Here is a 27,124-nt window from a genome sequence, read left to right as displayed (position 1 = left end):
AAATGGGCAAATTCCTAAACACCCACACACTTCCAAAACTCAAATAGGAGGAAATAGAAAGCTTGAACAGACCCATGACCAGCGAAGAAATTGAATCAGTTATCAAAAATCTCCCAACAAATAAGAGTCCAGGACCAGATGGCTTCCCAGGGGAGTTCTACCAGGCATTTAAAGCAGAGATAATACCTATCCTTCTCAAGCTATTCCAAAAAATAAAAAGGGAAGGAAAACTTCCAGACTCATTCTATGAAGCCAGTATTACTTTGATTCCTAAACCAGACAGAGACCCAGTAAAAAAAGAGAACTACAGGCCAATATCCCTGATGAATACGGATGCAAAATTTCTCAATAAGATACTAGCAAGTCGAATTCAACAGCTTATAAAAAGAATTATTCACCATGATCAAGTGGGATTCATTCCTGGGAGGCAGGGCTGGTTCAGCATTCACAAATCAATCAACGTGATACATCACATTAATAAAAGAAAATATAAGAACCATATGATCCTGTCAATCGATGCAGAAAAAGCATTTGACAAAATTCAGCATCGTTGCTTAATAAAAACCCTTGAGAAAGTCGGGATAGAAGGAACATACTTAAACATCATAAAAGCCATTTATGAAAAGCCCTCAGCTAACATCATCCTCAATGGGGAAAAACTGACAGCTTTCCCCCTGAGATCAGTAACACGACAGGGATGTCCACTCTCACCGCTGTTGTTTAACATAGTGTTGGAAGTGCTAGCATCATCAATCAGAGAACAAAAGGAAATCAAAGGCATCAAAATTGGCAAAGATGAAGTCAAGCTTTCACTTTTTGTAGGTGACATGATAATATACATGGAGAACCCGATAGACTCCACCAAAAGTCTGCTAGAACTGATACATGAATTCAGCAAAGTTGCAGGATACAAAATCAATGTACAGAAATCAGTTGCATTCTTATACACTAATAATGAGGCAACAGAAAGACAAATAAAGAAACTGATCCCATTCACAATTGCACCAAGAAACATAAAATGCCTAGGAATAAATCTAACCAAAGATGTACAAGATCTGTATGCTGAAAACTATAGAAAGCTTATGAAGGAAATTGAAGAAGATATAAAGAAATGGAAAAACATTCCATGCTCATGGGTTGGAAGAATAAATATTGTTAAAATGTCAACACTACCCAAAGCTATCTACACATTCAATGCAATCCCAATCAAAATTGCACCAGCATTCTTCTCAAAGCTAGAACAAGCAATCCTAAAATTCATATGGAACCACAAAAGGCCCTGAATAGCCAAAGTAATTTTGAAGAAGAAGACCAAAGCAGGAGGCATCGCAATCCCAGACTTTAGCCTCTACTACAAAGCTGTAATCATCAAGACAGCATGGTATTGGCACAAAAACAGACACATAGACCAATGGAATAGAATAGAAACCCCAGAATTAGACCCACAAAAGTATGGCCAACTAATCTTTGACAAAGCAGGAAAGGATATCCAATGGAAAAAAGACAGTCTCTTTAACAAATGGTGCTGGGAGAACTGGACAGCAACATGCAGAAGAATGAAACTAGACCACTTTCTCACACCATTCACAAAAATAAACTCAAAATGGATAAAGGACCTGAATGTGAGACAGGAAACCATCAAAACCCTAGAGGAGAAAGAAGGAAAAGACCTCTCTGACCTCAACTGCAGCAATTTCTTACTTGACACATCCCCAAAGGCAAGGGAATTAAAAGCAAAAATGAACTGTTGGGACCTCATGAAGATAAAAAGCTTCTGCAATGCAAAGGAAACAATCAACAAAACTAAAAGGCAACCAACGGAATGGGAAAAGATATTTGCAAATGACATATCGGTCAAAGGGCTAGTATCCAAAATCTATAAAGAGCTCACCAAACTCCACACCCCCCAAAAAACAAATAATCCAGTGAAGAAATGGGCAGAAAACATGAATGGACACTTCTCTAAAGAAGACATCTGGATGGCCAACAGGCACATGAAAAGATGCTCAACATCACTCCTCATCAGAGAAATACAAATCAAAACCACACTCAGATATCATCTCATGCCAGTCAGAGTGGCCAAAATGAACAAATCAGGAGACTATAGATGCTGGAGAGGATGTGGAGAAACGGGAACCCTCTTGCATGGTTGGTGGGAATGCAAACTGGTGCAGATGCTCTGGAAAACAGTGTGGAGGTTCCTCAGAAAATTAAAAATAGACTTACCTTATGACCCAGCAGTAGCACTGCTAGGAATTTACCGAAGGGATACAGAAGTACTGATGCATAGGGGCACTTGTACCCCAATGTTTATAGCAGCACTCTCAACAGTAGCCAAATTGTGGAAAAAGCCTAAATGTCTATCAACTGATGAATGGATAAAGAAATTGTGGTTTATATACACAATGGAGTACTACATGGCAATGAGAAGGAATGAAATATGGCCCTTTGTAGCAACGTGGATGGAACTGGAGAGTGTGATGCTAAGTGAAATAAGACATACAGAGAAAGACAGATACCATATGTTTTCACTCTTATGTGGATCCTGAGAAACTTAACAGAAACCCATGGGGGAGGGGAAGGAAAAAAAATAAGGTTAGAGTGGGAGAGAGCCAAAGCATAAGAGACTCTTAAAAACTGAGAACAAACTGAGGGTTGATTGGAGGGTGGGAGGGAGCGAAGGGTAGGTGATGGGCATTGAAGAGGGTATCTTTTGGGATGAGCACTGGGTGTTTTATGGAAACCAATTTGACAATAAATTTCATATATTAAAAAAAAAGAAAAAAAAGAAAGTAAAAAGAATGGAAGAAAATATTTGCAAATAATGTAGCTGATAAGGGACCTGTATTCAGAATAAAGAACTCTTACATCTCAATAATGCAAAACAAACAAACAAAACTCTATATAATTGAATAGGCAATGAATCTGAACAGATATTTCTCCCAAAAGATATGCAAATGGCCGATAAACAAATTAAAAGATGTTCAACATTGTTAGCCATCTAGAGGAAAAACTAATCAAAACCAAAGACACCACTGTATACTTGTACTACGATGGCTATTATCAAAAGCCAACTCATACCAAATGTTGGTGAGGATGTGGAAAAACTGGAACTCTCAGGCACTGCTGGTGGGAATATAACCCTCATACAGTGCTGGTGGTTGGTGTAGTCACTTTGGAAAAGACTGGAAGTTGCTCAAAAGGTTAAGCATAAAGTTACCATATTCCCTAGCAATTCCATTCCTAGCTATATATCCAAGAGATTTTAAAATCATACAGCCATACAAAAATATGTACATTAGTGTTCAGAGCAACATTGTTCATAATAGCCAAAAAGGGGAACCACTGAAATGTCTGTAAACTGATGAAGGGACAAATATAATGTGGCATTTCCAAGCAGCGGAATATTATTCAGCTGTAAAAAGAATGCAGTTCTGATACATGCTACTGCATGGATGGACCTTGAAACATTGTGCTGAAAGAAAGCAGCCAGGCACACACACACACAAAACACATATTGTATGATTCTATTTATATGAAATGTCCAGAATGGGCAAATCTCTAGAGACAGAAAGTCAATTAATTGTTGCCTAAGGGTGGGGGATTGGAGCTTAAGGGGGAGTGGCCACTAATCTATACAGGGTTGCTGTGTAGGATGATGAAAATGTTCCAAAATTGTGGTAGTGGTTGCACGACTCTATGAAGATATTGAAGACTTAAAATTATATATTTTTATTTTTATTTTTTTATTAAAAATTTTAATGTTTATTATTTATTTTTGAGATAGAGAGAGTGAGCACAATCAGGGGAGGGGCAGAGAGAGAGAGAGGAAGACACAGAACCTGAAGCAGGCTCCAGCCTCTGAGCTGTGAGCACAGAGCTCAATGCAAGGCTTGAACCCACAAACTGTGAGATCATGACCTGAGCTGAAGTTGGATGCTTAACCAACTGAGCCATCCAGGAGACCCTCAAATTATATACTTTAAATAGATGAATTGTATCTTGATAAAGCTGTTACTTTATCTATATAGGGTATACATATACATATGTATGCTTTATATATACTTTAATTACACAAATTATACATATTTTTATATTAAAAACTGATGCACAGTAAAGTACAGTAAAAAACGGTCCTGAAACAATTGCCATGTGCTTGCTGGATAGTCATATGAATATAAAGACCATACGTCCCAACCCTTTCTGCTTTGGAATGCACAGTTTCGTGAGCGGATTCACAGCTTTTTATGAGAGCTGTAGGTGAAGCCATATGCAACAAAGACCCGTGGCTGCTGTATCCCCAGCATACCTAGCAATCTTGTGCTAGAGGTGAATCAGACTCAACATTTACCTTGAAGTGCCTTACTTTCCTCCTTTACTCCTTTTATCTGTACCATATTGAAATATGGTACAGACCGCAAGGTTTCCCTTGCTATCCCAAAGTTTATGCTCCTTCACTTTTACAAAAGAACTACATTAGTACCTTTTTCCTACCACTAACTGAAAGAAATCCCAAGAAGATTTTCGCTTTTACAAAATGGTAATTGTTTCTTCATTTAAACCATTCTGTCTTGTGAAAGTTTTCATAGGAACACTCCGCTTTTGGATGGTGGGGGAAACCTGCATATTAAGTGGCTAAGCTCATCATAAACTTAAAAAAAAAAAAGAGCAAACAAATAAAAAGCAATGCTGAAGTCTATGATTCTCAGCAGTAAACATAGGTAAAATTTTTGTAAAAGGAGGAATTTGTTCTTTTATTCTGGCTAGTTTTCTTCACAGCCTTTTGGTCAATGTGACACTAAACATTGAGTCATGAACAGATGAAAAATATTATTTAGTCCTAATCCATAATTTAGATCTAGATTAAAAAAAGATATGTCATAGTTGAACCCTGCTTGTTTCTTGTATGGCATCTTCAATAATACTGTCTCATTCATTGTTACAGAAGTATGTGCTGAGCACTGTGCTGGAGTTAAAGATCCACTAAAGAGCCCAATCCCTGGTCTCAGAGAATGTCCAACTAAGTGAGGAAGAAAGACATTTTAGAAGTTACTGTGAAGAAAAATTGCTAGATGCTGTGGGAACTGCCAACCTATAGAAGCAAAAGTATCTTATGTGAGGAAATAACTTTTACGTTGAAAACTGGATGTTGAGTAGTTGGGTGAAGGTATGAAGAGGGTGTTGGGGGTGGTAAAGGTAAGGTATTGTTGGCTGGAGAGAAGTGTTGCAGGCTGGGGAGGAGCATGTGAGATGATTTTACTGGAGGAAAGTCTAAAAGCAGAACTTTTTTATGTCTAGCTGTGAGGACTGAGGAGAAAGGGTATAAGATGAGACCAATGAATTTGTCAGGCAAGGCTTTAAAGATTGGGTTGAGAGGTTCAGAGTTTATTGTAGGCCAAATGGGAAACCATTGAAAAGTTTTAAGCAGTGTAGCTGTGATCAGATTTTTAAACAGATCCCTGTGGCTGCTGTGTGAAAAACTTCTCAAATCTGCATATCATGACAAAAAATTTTTTAACTCAATTACACATCTTCACTCCAAAATTTTCTTAATTTCCAAAACTCAGAGGAAGCTTAAGATCTTTTGTGAGAAATGACAAGTAAAACACCATATTCAAATGATCCTATTCAATCATCGGGTTATTCAGGGACAAAGCATAGAAAGTTTGTTTTCAGCAGTATTTTTCCTCATTCCAAACATTTGAATTTTAAAATCCAATAAAAACACGAACAAAGACACTTCTTAATTTCTAAGACAAATGCCACAAAAACAAACGAATGGGGTATCAAAGAAATTATTTGAACCCAATGAGTAGGGTGGGCAGTGGATGGCAGTTTGTAGGTGTTGGTATGTGGAAAATCCAAGCCCTTCTCTGCTGGCTTTGAGATAAACTGAGCAGGACTTAATGCCTAAGTCCTAGTGGATGTGTGGCAACACCTCAGAAAATCACCAACTCTAGGCAAATGCAAAATTAGAATAGTGTTAGAAAAAAAGAGAAGATTAATTTCTCTGAGTGGCTTAAAGACATTACTCCTGAATTCCAGTCTTCTAATTAATTCAACAGATACTTAACTGAAAAGTCTGGGTGTTTTTTTTTTTTTTTTTGTAAGGAACGGTACTAAGTGCTGAGGGATATAGGCAATGATGATGAGCAACAGTTGTCTGTAGATATTTCATCAGTTCCACATAAGTCACTTTTTAAAAAAGTTTTTTTTTTTTTTTTTTTTTGAGAGAGACAGAGACAGCACGGGTGGGGAGGGGCAGAGAGAGGGAGAGAGAATCCTAAGCAGGCTTTGCACTGTCAGCACAGAGCCCAACTCCGGGCTGGAGCCTACAAACTGTGAGATCATGACCTGAGCCCAAATCAAAAGTCAGATGCCACCCAGCGCCCCAAGTCCCTTTTGAAAAAAGTTCAGAGAGAGGGAGGGAGGGAGAGCATGTGAGTGGGGGAGGGGCAGAGAGAGAGAGGGACAGAGTATCTGACGTGGGCTCTGTGGTGACAGCAGAGAGTCAGCTGCAGGGCTCAACCTCAGGGACCACAAAATCATGACCTGAACTTAAGTTGGATGCTTAACCAACTGAGCCACCCAAGCACTTCCCACATAAGACACTTATTACAGAGAAGTCCCATAGGTTATTTGGAGGACTTAATAGAACATCTCTAATCTTATTCTCCTAAAAAACAAAAAACCAAGACAATATTCTTCATAAGTTATTAATATAACAATTAGTCTATAACTCCTGTAAACCGTGTTCTCAGAAATGAAATTTAGGACGTATGGTATAAAAGATATATTCATGGGACAATAGGACAAAATATTTGAAATCACAACCATCCCTGGAAATTTGAGGATGCATTGTCATTTATCTGAATGACTATATTATTAGCATTACAAAAGTACTCTGTTGTGATTTGCTAAAGACAGAGTGACTCTGAGACACACAACTTTGATCTACACAGCACATGTCTGTCTACCCACCCATCAATCACCTCCTGCATTCAAGAAACGAAGTGACACATGCTACATATGGAAACTGATTTTCACTTTCTATTACAATTTATATTATTAAAAAAATTTTTTTTAATAATCTTTACACCCATTAGTGGGGCTTGAACTCACAACCCTGAGATCAAGAGTCACATGCTCTACCAACTGAGCCAGCCAGGTGTCTCTATGATTTATATTATTCCCATTCCACTGTAGTTTCTTTGGAAGAGTTGGTTAATACTTGTATTTTCTGCCAATTAAATTTTGCTCCTTTCCTTACCCTTTCCTCATGTCTCAACTACAGTAGAGAACAAAAATAGAAGTTTCAACATAAAAAAAAAGATCACAGAATATATGACCTTTAATCAACACTGTAATCATATGCTTCTTTTTAAAATAAGGTTTATAACTGACAAATGTCAATAAATCCAGTAATTTGTATTTTTTCCTTGTATAAATAAAATTTGAGAAATTCATTGAAACTGAAGATGATTAAGATTTGATAAAACTTATTAAATTTCTTTAAAGTAAATGACTAAACCTAGAGTGCTGGGATACCTCAGTAAGTTAAGCATCCAGCTTCAGCTCAGGTCCTGATCTCATGGTTCGTGGGTTTGAGCCTTATGTCAGGTTCTCACTTCAGATCCTCTGTCCCCCTCTCTCTGTCCCTCCCCTGATTGCTCTCTCTCTTTCTCTCAAATATAGAGAAACATAAAATTTTTTTTAAGTAAATGACTAAATCTTAAGATTAACTCAAGATATTCATTGAATTCAAAGCATCCATTTTGATTAAACCTTATTTCAATAATATTGGACCTCAATATATTTCTGACTTACAGACTTCTTTTTTCTTTAAATGGGAATTTTATTTTTTAATTTTTTTAATGTTTATTTATTTTTGAGAAGGGACAGACAGAGTGCAAGTGGGGGAGGGGCAGAGAGAGAGGGAGACACAGAATCCAAAGCTGGCTCCAGGCTCTGAGCTGTTGGCACAGAGCCCGACATGGGGCTCAAACTCACGACCATGAGATCATGACCTGAGCCGAAGTCGGACGCTTAACTGAGCCACTCAGGCGCCCCCCCATTCCTTGTTTTTAATAGGAAGCAAGCATTTAACAGGTGTTTGTTAGGTGCCAGGTACAGCTTTACATTCTGAAATACAAAGTTAGAAAGTCACTTTTTGTTTTAAGAAGCTTGCTTTTTAGTGAGGGAAGTAGCATGTTAAAAAAAAAAAAAAAGAGCCAGTAAAGATGTGGAAAGTGCTAACATATAATGAAAATAGAGTAGGAATTCTGAAGATAGTATCTTGAGGAAGTAACATTGAGCCGGTACCCTTACTAGATAAAAAGGAATTTGTGAGGTGAAGGAGGAAAGGGGAAACATTTCAGGTAGAAGAAACAGCATGTGCAAGTGTCCATGAAAAGGCCTGGTGTCTTGGAGAATGTTGGCTTGAGCACAAGGTTCAGAGGGAATGCAAATGGGCTCACAGTAAACAGTACAAGACAGTAAGTGAAAAGTCACAACACCCCACTGAATTCTTCCAGACATTTGCTATGCATATTCAAATGATCTTCCTTCCTCCTTCCCTCCCTCCCTCCCTCTCTTCTTTCTTCCTTTCTTTTTTTTCTTTCTTCTTTCTTTTTTTCTTTCTTTCTTTATTTCTTTCTTTCTTTCTTCTTTTCTTTCTTTCTTTTCTTCTACCTCCCTACCAACTGATCTACCTTCTACCTTCCTACCTACCTATCTACCTACCTACTATCTTCTATCTATCTATCTATCTATCTATCTATCATCATCATCTCTTCACCTGTCTTTCTCTTCAAGTCGTATCTCACTATACATAGCTATTCTGCAACTTACCTTTTCTTAGTACATCTTGAATACAATACAAATCAGCAGATGAAGATTAGGATGCTTGCAGTTCTTTGCTATTGCAAATGATGCTGCTCAAACACCCTTATGCATCTATTTGCATAGATGTAAGGGAATACATCTATAGGATAATTGATGGTCATAGAGCATGGCAAAGATTTGACTGATATTGCCAAATGTCTTTTAAGTTATAGGAGAATGTTGTTTCCTCATCCTTCACCAAAACTCACACAGTATTATGTTGATCACAGTAGTACTTAACTTATTTTTATGAAATTTCTTATATAAGCAATTATGGTTTTGAAGAAAAAATTAGAAAATGAAAATAGAAAATTAGAAAAGAATTATCACCCTAAATCTCATTGCCCAGGGGCATCTTTCATTACCATTTGGTCTGTAGCCTTTATACTCTTCACTGTGTCCTGGTTAGACCATAACTAAGCTCTAGACACAGCTGATGGGTGAAACAGAGAGATTTCTCTCTACTCCAAATTTCTGGTATTCAGCTCTATTGAGATAAGGGGGCTAGGGAGACTGCTAGGGAAAGAATTCAAAGGGTTTCTACAATGGCATTCAGATACATCCTGTGTGGTAGACCAAAAAAAAAAAAAAAAAAAAAAAAAAAAAAAAAAAAAAAAGAAAAGAAAAAAAAGAAAAAAGAAAAAGGTAATCTAAAGCCAAATCAAAATAAGTGACTGAAGTTCCCTGAGAAAGAGTCACTTGATGGTAGAAGAAAGGAATGTCTAGACCCCACTGTGGATTCTAAATATTAGAGTCCACTCCTTTTGGGGACATAATGGTAGCTGTTAGTTGAAACTTTTCTGACCCAGCCACTGTGTGGTGGGAAGGTTTCCCAGGGACAGAATGGCTATGTGTGCCAACAAAGAAAGCAGTCTTACTAAACTCTGACATCTTTGCCCAGGCCACCCAACACATAACACATAGGGGAGAACTCTTCTTTCTTATTTCACAATACTGTCCAGCAAAAGAGATACTGTAATGTTGAATGCATCATACCTTTATATATTCAACAGGGATGTGTGACCCAGAGCAGATGGTAACATTTACAGATCTTTAGCACAGTTGCCAGCAACCATGGGGGGGCCTCAACATGGCAGAGGCTAGTAATGGTGGCAAAAGCAAGTGATAAACTGTACCCAGCCATGTCGCCCTATTCAATATACTTGAAAAATCCTTGGGTGTCAGTAGGAGAGGAGGTTCTGTTTTTCAGAATCTGTAACTATGTGGATACAGGGGTACTTAGTGCTAATGAAAACTTTTTAATGGTTTCTCATTGCCATAGAATAAAATCCCAATTCCTTGATGGTTTTCAAGAATTTTTATGATCAGGACCCTTCTTATATTGCCAAATGTTTGCTTGCTGTTCTGTGAATGAGCCTCCTGGCCTTTGTGTCAATAGACCTCTCTTTCTGCAACACAGCTACTGCACTCCACCTGCATAACTCTTCTCATTCCTTGCAATTCGGTTTGCATATTTTCTGCTACAGACTTTTCTGATCATCCAAGACGAGGTTCATTGTCTTCCCCCATACTATAGTTATCTTGTTCATATTCCCATTTTGTAACACTTACGTTTTATTGTACTACACAGCACCATTGTCTGGCTCCATCACAATGCTAGAAGAATCTTGAAGGCAGTATCCACATCTTGTTGATTATTGTATCCCCATTGTCTCCTACGGTGTCCATCACATAGTGCACACTCACTATATATTTGCTGAATAGATAATGAATGAATTAGTCTCCTTATCAAACAAGATGGAGAATAACAAGAAGTACAAATTTGTAGGAAAAGATCATGTGCCTAATTGTGGGCCTCTTCAATTTAAATATCTGTAGATATCTGAGAGGCTATGTCCAGTTGTGAACATTGAAAGAGTCTGAGGGGAAAGTAAGACTGAAGATATAAATTTAGAATCACTAAACTCCATTATTTTTCTTTCTCCACTTTCCTATTTGTTATTTTTTCCTAAAATTCAGTGACATTTTTCTGACTTTAAAAATAGAAAATTTTGGAAATGCAGAAAAGTATATACAGAACAAATTACTAACAATATCATTCTTCTGCCTTCCCCAGATGTTAACATATGTGGATATTTCCTTCTGGTTTTCTTAACCACCCCCCTCTCTCAACACAACTTGATCATGTATTTATGTACTCCTTTTTAAGTTCATCATTATATCATAAGCCATTTTCCTTGCTTCCAAATATTCTTCAAATATCTGACTTTTAGTAGCCTTAAAGTGTTTTATGTCATCAGTAATTATTTTAATCATCCTTATTATTGGGTACTCAGGCTGTTTCATTCTTTCACATTAAGTATGATATATATCTCTGGGTGTTCCATAGATGTCCTTTGTCAGGTTGTAGAGGTTCCCTTCTACTTCTTTTTTTTTTTTTTTAATTTTTTTTTCAACGCTTATTTATTTTTGGGACAGAGAGAGACAGAGCATGAACGGGGGAGGGACAGAGAGAGAGGGAGACACAGAATCGGAAACAGGCTCCAGGCTCTGAGCCATCAGCCCAGAGCCTGACGCGGGGCTCGAACTCACGGACCGCGAGATCGTGACCTGGCTGAAGTCGGACGCTTAACCGACTGCGCCACCCAGGCGCCCCGGTTCCCTTCTACTTCTAATTTGCAGAGAGTTTTTATCAGAAATGAGTTTTGGATTTTGTCCATATGTTTGTTCCACATATTTTGAGATAATTTAAAAATATTTAAGTTTGTTAATATGGTGAATTACACTTATTTTTTTAAAAATGTTAAGCCAACCTAGCATACCTGGGATAAGCCCCATTGGGTCATGACCTATTATCCTTTTTTTAATACTGTTGAATTTAATTTACTAAACTTTTGCTTCTATGTTCATGAGGGATATTGGCCTATAGCTTTCTTTTCTTGTACTGTATTTGATTTTGGTATTAATGCAATGTTTTCTGGAAGAGTTTCTGTAGAATTAGTATTATTTCTTCCTTAAATGTTTGGTAAATATCACCAGGGAAGCCATCTGGGCTTAAAGTTTTCTTTATGGGAATTTTTTTGTTTTTGTTTTTGTTTTTTAATTTTTAAAAATATTTATGTATTTTTGAAAGAGAGAGACAGAGCTCAAGCAGGGGACGGGCAGAGAGAGAGGGAGACACAAAATCTGAAGCAGGCTCCAGGCTCTGAGCTGTCAGCACAGAGCAGTGGGCCAGAACCCACAGAGCCGAAGTCAGGTGCTTAACTAACTGAGCCACCCAGGTGTCCCATGTGGGAATATTTTTAAACTACAATTTCAGTTTCTTTCACAGATACAGAGCAATTCAGTTCATCTATTTCTTCCTGAGTAAGCTTTGATAGTTTGTGTCTATCAAGGAATTTGTCTATTTAAACTAAGTTATTGAATTTGTTGGTATAAAATTGTTCATTATTTTCTCCTATTATTCTTAGTATTTGTAGAATTTGTAGAGTAATGCCACCCTTCTCATTCTGGATATGAGAAATTTGTAACTTCTGTGTTTTTTCTGATCAGCCTGGCTAGGGATTAATCAGTTATTGATCTCAAATAACTAGCTTTTAGTTTTATTGTTTTATCACTATTATTTTTCCACTTTTTATTTCATTAATTTCTGCTTTGATATTTATTATTTCCTTTCTTTTTCTTGCTTTGGGTTACATTTGCACTTTTTCTTGTTGCTTAAGGTTGAAGCTAAGGTCACTGACGTGAGACATTTCTTTTCTAGATACAGGTATAAACTTTCCCTAAACATTACTACCAATCGTCAACTTCTGCTTTAGTGGCATCTCACAAATTCTGGAAGGTTGTATTTTCATTTTCATTCAGTTGAAAATACTTATGTAGTTTCCTTTTGATTTCTTATTTGGCCCAATGAATTCTTTAGAAGTTAGTTGTCTAGTTTCCATGTACTGTATTTGGAGATTTTCCAGGGATGTATTGTTGTTTTCTAATTTAATTCCCTTGTGGCCAGAGAATGAAGTATGACTTGAGCTCTTCTAAACTTGTTAAGATTTTTTTTATGGTCTAGAAAATGGTATAATTTGGAAGATTTTGGAATCAAATTTGGAAAAATTTGTTTTTGTATTTGTTCTTGTTACATGAAGTATTTTCTAAATGTCAGTTAGCTCAAGTTGGTTGACAGTATTGTTCAAATCTTTCATATTCTTACTGATTTTCTTTAACTTACCACAGGCTAAATTCAAGTGATATTATGACCCTTCAGATAGAGGGTGAGAAACAATATTATTGTTCTATTTTTTCCCTTCCAACCTTTGTGTTATTGTTGTCATACATTTTACCTGTACAGATGGGATAAAACCATGCTGCATTGTTACCATTTTTGTTTAAACAGCCTATATCTTTTAAAGACATTTAAATATTGAAAACAGTCCCTTACATTTATCCACATAGTTCCCATTTTGGATTTCCTCATTCTATTGTGTTCCAGTTTGATATTACTTTTTGTCTGAGGACTTTCATAACTTTTATTGTAGTTATTTACTGCTGCCACCGATTAATTCCTTTTGCTTTTGTGTCTTTTGCATGTCTAGAACAGCCTTTCATTTGCTTTCATTTTTGAAAGATATTTTCCCTGGGTATAGAGTTCTAGGTTAACAATATTTTTCTTTCAGTATTTTGAAGGTGTCCTACTCCCTTCCACTAGCATTTTTTCCCAGTGACCTGTCTGCTGTCATACTAAATTTTTTTCTTCTGCATGTGACATATATTCTTTCTCTGGCTGATATTAAACATTTTTTTCTTTATCACTGGTTTTGGACAACTTTATTATGATATGCCTCATTGTAACTTTATATTTCTTGTGTTGGGGGTTAGTTGGTGTTCTTAGATCTGTAGGTTTATAGTCATCAAGTTTGAAAAAAAATTTAATGATTGTTCCAACAAATATTTTCCTGCCTCTCCCTCCTCCTTAAGGGACTCCAGTCTCAGGTATATTTGGCCCCTTGAAGTTGTCCCTTAGTTCTCTGGTGTTCTGTTTATTTTTCTGATTCTTTTTTCTCTCAGTATATGTGAGATAGTTTCTATTGCTGTATCTTCAAATTCACTAATATTTTTCTTCTGCAATGTCTAATTTGCCATTAGTTCTCATCCAGTGTATTTTTAGTCCTACCTATTGTAGTTTTCATCTTCAAGTTTGATGTGAGTCTTTTATCCATGTCTTCTATGTCTCTAACTTTTAAAATATATGGAGTATATTTATACAATAACTGCTGTATTGTCTTTAGTTGCTAATTCTAACACTATTTTTTTTATTAAAAATTTTTTTTAATGTTTACTTATTTTTGACAGAGAGAGAGACAGAGCATGAGTGGGGGAGGGGCAGGGAGAGCGAGAGAGAGACACAGAATCCAAAGCAGGCTCCAGGCTCTGAGCTGTCCGCACAGAGCCCGACGTGGGGCTCGAACTCACAGACTGCGAGATAATGCCCTGAGCCGAAGTCGGACGCTCAACCGACTGAGCCACCCAGGAGCTCTGCTAATTCTAACACTATTAATCACCAGTGTGATTGATTTATTTCCTTGTTGTGTCTTATTTTCTTTTTAAGTTTATTTTATTTTATTTTATTTTATTTTATTTTATTTTTTGAGAGAGAGAGGGAGTACAAGTTAGGGAGGGACAGAGAGAGCGGGAGAGAGAGAATCCCAAGCAGACTCCATGCTGTCAGAGCAGAGCCCAATGAGGGGCTCAATCCCATGAACTGTGAGATCATGACCTGAGCCAAAATCAAGAGTTGGATGCTTAACTAACTGAGCCACCCTTATTTTCTTTCTTTTTCATGAGCCTGTTTGATTTTTCTTTGGATTCCAGTCATTGTGAATCTTACCTTGTTGGGTGCTGAATACTTTTCTTTTTTTTTTTTTTTTTTTTTTTTGTCACCTGGGCTGTGTTCTGGGATGCAGATAAATTATTTGGAAACAGCTCGATCCTTTTGGTTCTACGCTTTTAGGATTTGTTAGGTGGGATCACTGTTCATTCAAGGACCAATTTCCTGCGAGTGAGGTAAGATTCTTTTGAGTATTCCACCATGAACCCACCTGTGAATCATGAGATTTTTCAGTCTGGCTGGTAGGACAGGCCCTGAGTGAGTGCCAGGCAGTGTCTACCTCAATCCTCCTGGGGGTTCTTTCCCTGGACTCTGGTGCTTTCCTCACATGCATGTGCTGATCAGTTCTCAGTCAAAGATTGAACAGGGACGTCCCCGTCTGCAGATTTCTGGGGTTCTATGTGCAGTTTTTTCCTTCTCAATCTTCTATCCTGCAAATTTTAGATACCTTGGTCTCCCTGGACTCTCTGCTCCATCTTTTCAACTCAGGGAGCCCCCCTGGGCTCTGCCTGAGTCCCCTTCCTGTGCCACAGCCTGGAAAGTGTCTCAAGGCAGAAGCTGGGCAATCCATGTAGCTCACCTCCTTTTTTCCCCCATCTTTCAGGAATCAATTTCCTTATTGACTGATGTCTGGTGTCTTGCAAATCACTATTTCTTACAGTTTGTTTAGTTGTCAGTTGTTTCAGTGTGAGGACAAATCTGGTCATTGTTAATCCATTTGGTTGGAAGCAGAAGTCAAGTCCACGCTGAAATTTTACCCTATTCAGTTCCTAGTCAGGTTGAAACCCCCATCCCAATATTTGTTAATGACTTTAATTTCTCCTATGAATTGTCTGTTATTGTTGTTTATTTTTATTAGAAATGTAATATTGTTCCTTAACAATTTGTTAGAGCACATTATGTATTGTTTCTTGGCCCACATTATTCAGTCTAGACAGTGAGACAACAACTTGCTATTAGAAATTTATTTTGCTGTGAAAGCCTCACATGAAGGGTTATATAAATCCGTGTTTGGTTCTTATTCTTTTCTTGGCCCTAATTCATTTGAAAGGTACAATCCACTCTCATTGGTAACAGTGGCTCCAGCAGTAATTCTCCAGAGAGGAAAGCCACCCTCTTTTACCTGCCCCTGCTCAGAAGGTGTACCAGTTTCTCCGCAGGGGCTCGAGGAAGTGCATAGCTTGACTCCCCTGAGGGGGTTTTGATAAACCTGATTAAGGTGGTTGCCTCCTCCCTGTTAAGATACACTGATATAAACACTAATTATTAGAGTCATGATTCCTTATTAGAACCCAGGAAGGTAGCAGTGCAGGTGCCTAAGCTATTTGCAGTGTCTCTAAAAGCCTAATGCATTTTTAGTGTTTTTAAATGTCTAAAGGCATTTATAGATGAAAAAACTGACAGATAAATGTGAACATCAATTCTTTGCTTTTACCTGGAATTATATCAACTAGAGTGGTAACACTGACCACCTCATGCTAATCAGAGGTACAGATGCACAGGTATATATGCATTTTATAGCTGTTTAGTAGAAAGTAGGGAATGCACTCGTTGTATTTAACAAGGGCCATTTGTTTGATATTGTTTAATAGATAGTACCTTTCAAAACATGCAATCCCTGAAGGAAAATAATAAATAAATGTGTTCTTGTTGGTGACAAAGCTGGAAACTACCGTACCGGCCACATCCTTGGATTTCTTAAGCACAGAATTGCACGGGGAGTGACATTCTCCAAGCATCCAACCTTTGAGAAATTTCGTGGAGAATCAAGGACAACCCCTTTCTTGTAAAGACCGGAAGTGGTTGTTTTCTGTTATTTCTTAGATTCTCTTTTTCTTGCTTGCAAAGTCATGTCACACACAACCTGAGTTTCATTCCTTCCCCAGACCCTGGGTTCCAAATCTCCTTGCCAGAAAGAATCTCCACAGCATCGCACTGCTGTGCTTTTCAAGAGCATCTCACAAGCAGAGTGAAGCTTCTCCCATTTCTTAAATATCTCGGTTGCATAAAGTGGTTAAGCTCTTTCAGTTCTGGGGAACACATGTTTTGTATTAAATTTTTGTGTGTGTGGTAAGATACATAATGTGAAATTGACCATTGTAACCATTTTATTTTATTTTATTTTATTTATTTATTTATTTATTTATTTTTATATATGAAATTTATTGACAAATTGGTTTTCATACAACACCCAGTGCTCATCCCAAAGGGTGCCCTCCTCAATACCCATCACCCACCCTCTCCTCCCTCCCACCCCCCCATCAACCTTCAGTTTGTTCTCAGTTTTTAACAGTCTCTTATGCTTTGGCTCTCTCCCACTCTAACCTCCTTTTTTTTTTTTTCCTTCCCCTCCCCCATGGGTTCCTGTTAAGTTTCTCAGGATCCACATAAGAGTGAAACCATATGGTATCTGTCTTTCTCTGTATGGCTTATTTCACTTAGCATCACACTCTCCAGTTCCATCCACGTTGCTACAAAAGGCCATATTTCATTTTTTCTCATTGCCACATAGTACTCCATTGTGTATATAAACCACAATTTCTTTATCCATTCATCAGTTGATGGACATTTAGGCTCTTTCCATAATTTGGCTATTGTTGAGAGTGCTGCTATGAACATTGGGGTACAAGTGGCCCTATGCATCAGTACTCCTGTATCCCTTGGATAAATTCCTAGCAGTGCTATTGCTGGGTCATAGGGTAGGTCTATTTTTAATTTTCTGAGGAACCTCCACACTGCTTTCCAGAGCGGCTGCACCAATTTGCATTCCCACCAACAGTGCAAGAGGGTTCCCGTTTCTCCACATCCTCTCCAGCATCTATAGTCTCCTGATTTGTTCATTTTGGCCACTCTGACTGGCGTGAGGTGATACCTGAGTGTGGTTTTGATTTGTATTTCCCTGATAAGGAGCGACGCTGAACATTTTCTCATGTGCCTGTTGGCCATCCGGATGTCTTCTTTAGAGAAGTGTCTATTCATGTTTCCTGCCCATTTCTTCACTGGGTTATTTGTTTTTCGGGTGTGGAGTTTGGTGAGCTCTTTATAGATTTTGGATACTAGCCCTTTGTCCGATATGTCATTTGCGAATATCTTTTCCCATTCCGTTGGTTGCCTTTTAGTTTTGTTGGTTGTTTCCTTTGCTGTGCAGAAGCTTTTTATCTTCATAAGGTCCCAGTAATTCACTTTTGCTTTTAATTCCCTTGCCTTTGGGGATGTGTCGAGTAAGAGATTGCTACGGCTGAGGTCAGAGAGGTCTTTTCCTGCTTTCTCCTCTAAGGTTTTGATGGTTTCCTGTCTCACATTTAGGTCCTTTATCCATTTTGAGTTTATTTTTGTGAATGGTGTGAGAAAGTGTTCTAGTTTCAACCTTCTGCATGTTGCTGTCCAGTTCTCCCAGCACCATTTGTTAAAGAGGCTGTCTTTTTTCCATTGGATGTTCTTTCCTGCTTTGTCAAAGATGAGTTGGCCATACTTTTGTGGGTCTAGTTCTGGGGTTTCTATTCTATTCCATTGGTCTATGTGTCTGTTTTTGTGCCACATTGTAACCATTTTAAAGTATACAATTCAGTGCCATTAAGTACATTCACAATGTTGTGCAACCATCAACACTATCTAATTCCAGAACATTTTTATCATCCCAGATGGAAACCGTGTGTGCTACAGTTTTGAAGTTAAAAGATGCATAAGTGGTCTTTAGAGAGGTTTTTAGAGAGTCTCTGTAATTCTTCCCCCTTAAGGAGGAAGGGGGTTTTTATCTTCTTCTTCTTTTTTCTTTTTTGCTATTTTCAGCCACAGTGTTCAGAGGCATCCCATCTGAAAACATATATTGTCTTTCTCAAAATTTGAAATCAATCTGATGAAATAATTCTAATGAAATTAATGGGTTACGATTTAAAGTATTAAAATACTAATATAAACACCAAATTGAATACAGTCCAATAATACTTCATACACACTCATGCTCTGTTTTCTTTTCTATTGATAGAATGCCATTTTGAATACTTGTGTGACCTCTTAAAAATCAAATAGCTGAGTGGTGCTGTTGGAAGCGCTGTCTGTAAAGCACTTCTGGTCACGTTTTCCCTCTCTCAGGGAATGGAGCTGCTCACTAGACCAAGACAGGAACCTGAGTGATGGCCTCCACCCACTTAGCCTTATTCATTGGACACAGATATTTACTGAGTGTTTTACTATTGGCATCAGCCAATGTTCATCAATACAGTGAAGAGCCAGATGCATTAAGAGCCTGTCCTTTCTCCCAATTCTTTCCCCTCATTTACAGCCGATTTCCAAGTTACTCTGAGCACTCAAGACTCAAATCCATGCTTTCTTTCTACCTCTTCAGTTCCAGACACACCTTTTAACTATCTTCCTGCTATCATTCATTTATTTTAAAAAATTTTTAATGTTTATTTGTTTATTTATTTGAGAGAGACAGAGACAGAATGAGAGTGGGTTAGGGGCAGAGAGAGAGGAAGACACAGAATCTGAAGCAGGCTCCAGGCTCCGAGCTGTCAGCACAGAGACCGATGTGGGGCTCGAACCAACAAGCTGGGAGATCATGACCTGAGCCGAAGTCGGACGCTCAACCAGCTGAGCCACCCAGGTGCCCCTAATTCATTTATTTAATATACAGTTCTTCCTCAACTTATGATAGGGTTACATCCTGATAAATCCATCATAAATTGAAATTATCATAAGTCAAAATTACATTTAATACATCTAATGTACTGACCATCATAACTTAGCCTAGCTTACCTTAAACATGCTCAGAACACTTACATTAGGCTACAGTTGAACAAAGTTATCTAACACAAAGTCTATTTTATAACAAGGTATTGAACATCTCATGTAACCTATTTAATATTGATTGTACTGAAAGGGGAAAACAGTATGGTTGTATGCAAATAGAATGGCTGTAAGTGTGTCCATCATCTATCCTTGTGATCATGTGAGCTCTGGCTCACTGCTGCTGCTCAGAATTACAAGAGGATATTCTACCACTTGCTCCCAAAAGATCAAAATTTAGAATTTGAAATGTGGTGTCTACTGAATGTGTATGCTTTTGCGTTTTTGTGAAGTAGAAAAATCCTAAGTCAAACCATCATCAGTTGGGGACTTTTTTTCCCCCAAAGTTTATTTATTTATTTTGAGAGAGAGCATATGTGAGTGGGGGAGAGGGAGGGCAGAGAGAGATGGAGAGAGAGAGAAGCCAAGCAGGCTCTGTGCTGTCAGTAATGCAGCCTGATGTGGGGCTCAATCACATGAAACATGAGATCATGACCTGAGCTGAAGTCAAGAGTTGGACCCTGGATGCTTAACTGACTGAGCCACCCAGGCACCACTAGTTGGGGGCTTTCTGTATAATGATTCAGTGATACACTGAGCCAGTATTGTACTAGGTCATGGGGAACCATGACTAGCAAGAGAGGTGGGAAGGAGAAGTTGAGTCTAGTGGGAAATGTTGGCATTCTATAAGCATCTTCAATAAAGTAAAATGAGAAGAGAGGTACAAGGTGTAATGAAGGTGTCTAGTGTGTGGTGAGGGGCTTAACTTATTTAAAAAGATAAAGCACCACATCCCTGAGAAAATGAAGGTTAGGCTGAAATATGGATGAAAGTCATAAATTAGCCAGAGACAAATGAGTCCCATGTTCTAGGCAGAAAAAACAGTCCCTTTGAAGTTCCAGAACAAGTGGGAACAAAAGCTTGGTCCCTTGGAAGAACTGGAAGAAAACCCACCATGACTGGAACTGAAAGACCAAAAGAAGAAAAGATGGGGTGAAACTGGGTGGGAACTTTGGACCTAATTGAGCAAGGACTTGTGAAACCTATTATGAATTTTGGATTTTTTTATAAGGACAATGGGCTACCAAAACAATGTTTCAGTGGAGAGTGATCTGATGATATGCATTTTTAGTTGGCTGGTGAGAATGGATGGAGAGGAGAATGGAGGTGGTGACTTGAATGTGGTGATAGGATGAGAAGATGGAGGAAAGGTTGGATTTCATTCCATCCCCAGACCATGTTCTGAACCGTAGTTAGGGTGAGTTTTCCAAGTTACCAGCATATCCTACTGCTGCCCTGCTTAAAACTGTTCCATGATTCCTCATTACTTTTATTTTTTCTCAATATTTATTCACTTTTGAGAGACATAGAGACAGAGCATGAGCAGGGGAGGGACAGAGAGAGAGGGAGACACAGAATCCGAAGCAGGCTCCAGGCTCCGAGCTGTCAGCACAGAGCCCGATGCGGGGCTCGAACCCACAAACTGTGAGATGGTGAGCTGAGCCGAAGTTGGATGTTCAACCGACTGAGCCACCCAGGTGCCCAGATTCCTCATTACTTTAAAAAATTTTTTTTTCAACGTTTATTTATTTTTGGAACAGAGAGAGACAGAGCATGAACGGGGGAGGGTCAGAGAGAGAGGGAGACACAGAATCGGAAACAGGCTCCAGGCTCCAGGCTCTGAGCCATCAGCCCAGAGCCTGACGCGGGGCTCGAACTCCCGGACCGCGAGATCGTGACCTGGCTGAAGTCGGACGCTTAACCGACTGCGCCACCCAGGCGCCCCTCCTCATTACTTTTAGATGAACCATAAGCTTCTTGAAATTTTAGGCTTTTCCTAGGCTATTATCAACTTACCTCTCCAGAAGCCTTTTCACTTTCTATTGTCTACAGTAAGCTTATTGAATTGCCTTGCTGTTCACTGAATGTTCCTTACGCTCTCTTGGACCAGATTCTCTCTTTCTTGGAGTGCTCTTGCACCCAAATCTGTGCTTAAGGTCTTGGCTTATTCATAACCTCTCTTCTGTGACTCTTCAAGACTGGGCAGGGGTCCTTCTTATATGTTCCCATAGTGTCCTGTCCTTACTCTATAGTAGCACTTTGTCGATGTTCTTATATCTTTCCCAATATAGTGTAAGCTCTCAAGGCCAAGGATTTGTCCACATTTGAATCACCAGCACAGAACACAAGACTTGAATGTCATGCAAGATCAATATGGAAGGGATGTGTGAATAACTGAATGAATGACAGCACTCTCAAAGACCTGTTGTCATAATTAAACATGGGATCTTAGAACATTTCAGTAAGAGGGCTCTGCCAATTTTCAAGGACCCCCAAACTCAGGATATATTGGAGGGCATACTTAATTAACATCAGTTCTCAGGCAATTAAACTGCAGATATCCGTAACTCCAACATTGTTCTGTAGAGTGCTGATCTCCACGGTGATTTGGAATATATAGCATAAATATTCGGACATCAGATCAAATGAGCAATTTTTTTAAGGCTAGTAAAAATTTAAAGTTTTAAATAAGCATCCCCTTTATTAAAGCAAAGAAAGATTATTTAAATCTGTAGTGGTCAAACATGTTTTACTGCTGACAGATTCCAGAAAGTTTTCTGTTAAAGGGGAGTTAAAACAAACTGGAGAGTCACATTTTATCACCTAAAAACAATTAAGTAGGGGGAATCAGGGCAAAGTTGGCCTAGCTATAGTTTTGGGAACATCTGTAAGTGCTTAAGGTTCTTTTATTATTTTTTTTTAATGTTTACTTAATTTTGAGGGGCAGAGAGACAGGGAGACACAGAATCCAAAGCAGCTCCAGGCTCTGAGCTGTCAGCACAGAGCCTGATGCAGGGCTTGAATTCACAAACTGTGAGATCATGACTTGAGCGTAAGTCAGGTGCTTACCCAGCTGAGCCACCCAGGTGCCCCTGCCTTCGGGTTCTTAATGGTTTGCAATAATTTTGGTTTTTATATTTCCTTCAAAATAATATCTGGATCCTTTTATGTAAAATGTAGATATTGAATTAGTGTCATTTAGATGGACTTTGAGTAATATTCTATCAATACCCTAGAAGCTCCCCTCCTAATTCTAGAAGTTTCCATGGCAAGGGTTATGCCTAGTGCTAGGCATAATGCAGCAAAATGCAGAAGGTCAGGAGCCTTGTGCATTTTTTGACTCTTCCTTTTTCACATTTTTGACTCTTCTTTTTTCACAACCCACATTTAATCCATCAGGAACTCTGTTGGCTCTAACTTCAAAGTATATCCATGGGGCACCTGGGTGGCTCAGTCGGTTGAGCGCCCAACTTCGGCTCAGGTCATGATCTCACTGTCCATGAGTTTGAGGCTGTGCCGGGCTGTGTGCTGACAGCTCAGAGCCAGGAGCCTGCTTCGGATTCTGTGTCTCCTTCTCTCTCTGCCCCTTCCCTGCTCATGCTCTGTCTCTTTCTGTCTCTCAAAAAATGAATAAACATTAAAAAAAAATTTAAAGCATATCTAGAGGACCATATACCACTTCTCAGAGCCTTTACCAGCCCCATGTGGGTCCAAGCCATCACCATCTCTCACTTGGATTATTGAGATTGCTTCCTGTTTTCTCTACATCCACTGTTACTACTCATTCCCTCACACTCTATTCTCAGCACAGTGCTAAGAACAAGCCTTTACAAAGACAAGTCAGACCATTTTACTCTTCTGCCCCAAACCTCCAATTGCTTTCCATCTCACTCAGAGCAAAAGCTAGAGACCCAAAGATGGTGCAGGTAGCCAGCCTCCCAGATGGCTGTCATTGATTCTCACATTCTGATTTTCTAGCTTTTGTAACGTTTTTGCACGCAGAATCAGTGTGTTACTAGCAAATTTAGGGCTTAAGAGTCACCGCAGTTTTCTCAGTCTTGTAGTGCTTTCTCTGAGGGAAGCCAATGAATGTGCAGAACCCTCCAGCAGCTCCCTGGAGAGAGCACATGGAGAGGAACTGAGTGTTCTAGGCAACCGTCAATACCAACTTGCTAGGTGTGTGCTAGCCATCCTAAAAGTGGATCTCCCAGCCCTCATCAAGTCTTTAAATGACTGCGGGCCCTGCTGACATCTGACAGAACCTCAGGAGGAACTCCAAGCCACAGCTGCCCAGCTGAGCCACTCCCAAATTCCTCATACATAGAAACTGGTGGGGGGACATAGGTAGTTATTGTCTTTAAGTAGTTATTGGCTTTAAGCCAGCAATTTTTTTGGATGATTTGTTACACAGCAAAAGATAGCTAATACACTTTTCTCCTGGTGTGAACTTCTGTACCTTTCTAGTCTCACTTGCAACTTCTCTTTCCCTGTCTCACTCATCCAGCTTCACCATACAAGCATGCTCCACATTGGAATATTTCTTTGCACTAACTTCCTTCTTCCTTGACTGTGTTATTCCCTTAGGTGTCCCCATAACTTGTGACCCCATTTCCTTCAGGTTTCTGCTTAAATGGCCACTGCCTTGCATAGTTTTTCTTCTCTTCTCCTTTTTGTCCACCTCAATTTTTTCATTATACTTACCACCACCTGACATACTACATATTTATTTATTTATGTACATGTTTTCTGACTCCTAGAAGGTAAACTCCATGAGGAGAGGAACTTTTTACATCTTATTCTATATTGAGTCCCCAATACCTATATATTGCTTGTTACTTAGAGGCACTTAATGAATATTTGTTGGAAATATTGAATGCAGGCAAGAATAAAGGGATGAATGGGGGAAATATTATCATTTCAGAAGAGCTGTAGAAAATTCTTATGGGTAACAAGGATTTTTTTGTTCTATCCCAATCCTACCCCTATGGCTAAGGTATACTGATGTCACATGCCAATTTCTCTGTTATATATTTATGTCAATAAATACTGGGGGGCTCAGTCAGTTAAGTGTCTCACTCTTGGTTTTAGTTCAGGTCATGATGTCACAGTTTGTGAAATCGAGCCCTACAGCAGGTTCCATACTCACAGCTCTGAGGCTGTTTGGGATTCTCTCTCTCCCCCTCTCTCTGCCCTTCCCCCTCTCTCAAAATAATAAATAAACTTAAAAAAAAAAGAAATACTAGTTTACTATAATAATTGTAAAAATATTGTAAAAATTGTCATCCTCAAAGTGTTACTTGCAAAAAATGTTCTGTGGCTAAATAATACTTGGAAACGCTATGAATTGTACCTTCCTCTAAAGGATTCACAGTGTGCACTGGCATATAAAACGTATCTAGAAGTCCTGCAACAAAGAAACTTATTTATTACTGTTTTTCTTAGTGTTTCCCATATTTACTTGCCTAAAGAATGCTTTCTTCTTTTTTTAAAAATTTTTTTTCAACTTTTTTAAATTTATTTTTTGGGACAGAGAGAGAGAGAGAGAGCATGAACGGGGGAGGGGCAGAGAGAGAGGGAGACACAGAATCGGAAACAGGCTCCAGGCTCCGAGCCATCAGCCCAGAGCCTGACGCGGGGCTCGAACTCATGGACCGCGAGATCGTGACCTGGCTGAAGTCGGACGCTTAACCGACTGTGCCACCCAGGCGCCCCAAGAATGCTTTCTTCTTAATATGGAACCGGAGATCTAATTTATAGCCAATATTCACCAATTTCTTCCCACATGTCAGGTCCTATACCTGTCACATCCGCTCAATAACCCTATGAGGTGACTGTTACTATGATCATCCCCATTTTACAGAGAGTAAACTGAGGCACAGAGAGATTAAATAAATTGCTCAGGGTAAACAGTTAAGTGGCAGGGACAGGATTCACAGCCAGATATTGGTATGACCACTACTGTGAATAATTTTGAGCTCCTTAACTACTGATACTACTTTGAAAGTTTGCCTTTTCTATTAGCACTAAGAGCAATCATTAACTTTGCCCTTCATCTACAGAAAACAAATCTCAGTATGCTTTTCTCTATAATAAGGAATTTGTGCCACTCTCCTATTAAGCCTATTCTCAAATACTTTGATTACTGATAAGAACCTAACTTATTATGTTTCTAAATTTATCTATTGTTTAACAGGAGAATGTCTTTAGATACAGAAGTCTCCAGTGGTAAAAATTCACACAATACCAGAATATGGAAGCCTATGTGGGCTTTGGGACCAGAGTTCATGCAGAGTGAGATCTCCAGAACAGCAGCATTAGCATCACCAGGAACTCCAGAGAAATGCACTTTCTTAGCCCTACCCTGGGCTTATGGACGCAGGAACTGTGTGGATAAGGCCTAGCAATAAGTGGTTTAATAAGCTTTCCAGGTGACTCAGACACACTGCCAAGTTTTAGGTGGTTCTTTTGTGCACTTGTATATAATTCAGCCCTGTTAAAATGAGGGGGGGGGGCGGGTCAGCACTCTCTTTTCATGTGTGTGTTTGTGCCTCAATATACTAATTCATGAATTTAATGGGACTTTTATTGAATCTTTAAAATATATTTAGTCATACATCCAGTCTACTCTCCTTAAGTGATTTTCTCAGGTGGCAAAATAAAAAGAACACTTTGAAATTTCCTTGGCTTTTAAACAGAATCTATTTAAGGTAACAGATAAAGGGCCTTCTTTAGAATCCAAAAGAAATGCATTTAATTCATGGTTCAACTTTATTACAGCTAATAAGGTAGTTATGTTTCCTCTGTCTGGCAAAGTGATAATTGCCTTTTAATATCTTGCTTTCCTGTGTCATAAAACACTCAAAAGAATACACACTGTAAAACATGCAGTGGTGTGCCAGAGCTGACTGGATTGGCTAGTGAGCGTGGCTTGCACATACATCGTCCTACCTCTGCCTACGGTGCTATCATACTAGTAGCTTGTAATCCAATAGTGGGAGTATTTACACCATGGAAACTGGCAAATATTATAAAGCAGGACTGCTTTTTTTTTTTTTTAACTCAGAGAGCCAACTGTTAAAAGACTTATCAGCATACTCCTGAAAACATGTAAAAAAATGCTCATTGAAACCTTATTTGTGATAGAGAAAAATAGGAGGGATAAGTGGTTATCTATCTGTGATTATAGGGTACTACTGATGTCAAAAGAATACTATACAATCATTAAAAAAAGGATCAGGGGCGCCTGGGTGGCTCAGTTGGTTAGGCCTCCGACTTCAGTTCAGGTCGTGATCTTGCAATTTGTGAGTTCGAGCCCTGCCTTGGGCTCTGTGCTGACAGCTTGGGGTCTGGAGCCTGTTTCCAGTTCTGTGTGGCTCTCTCTCTGCTCCCCCCTGCTCATGCTCTGTCTCTCTGTCTGTCTCTTTCAAAAATAAACAAACATTCAAAATAAGTTTTTAAAGAATCAGGTATATCATCAAAAGACATTATTGTTGAGTGGGAAAAAATTGCAGAATGATATGTATAAAATGATGCTATCTTTTGTAAAAAGTAAGCAAACATATGTGTGTGTGTATATATACACATATGTTACCTGTTAACATGTTACTCTTACTAAATAAGAATCATGGAGGCAGACTTCAGGGACTTTTCACTATTTACTTATATACTTCTCTAATGTCTAGGTTATTAAAAAATATATGCACCATATGCATATATATCCTTTGTGATGAATAACGTTTGGCTTTGCGTGATTAAGTTTTAAAAAACTGT

General features: G+C 38.7%; 1 long non-coding RNA gene across 1 annotated transcript in view; it reads left to right on the top strand.

The window, feature by feature from the left end:
- The window catches only part of LOC123383906, a 53,822-nt gene extending 27,970 nt beyond the window's left edge, over nt 1–25,852 (top strand). The window contains exons 2-3 of the long non-coding RNA XR_006594280.1: nt 4,946–5,115; nt 25,548–25,852. This is a non-coding gene — a long non-coding RNA (uncharacterized LOC123383906). The remainder of the gene's footprint in view (nt 1–4,945; nt 5,116–25,547) is intronic.
- Nucleotides 25,853–27,124: the final 1,272 nt, after the last annotated feature.

Source organism: Felis catus, chromosome A2 (assembly GCF_018350175.1).
Source record: "Felis catus isolate Fca126 chromosome A2, F.catus_Fca126_mat1.0, whole genome shotgun sequence".
Taxonomy (NCBI): domain Eukaryota; kingdom Metazoa; phylum Chordata; class Mammalia; order Carnivora; family Felidae; genus Felis; species Felis catus.
This window is presented reverse-complemented; position numbering and strand designations above follow the sequence as displayed.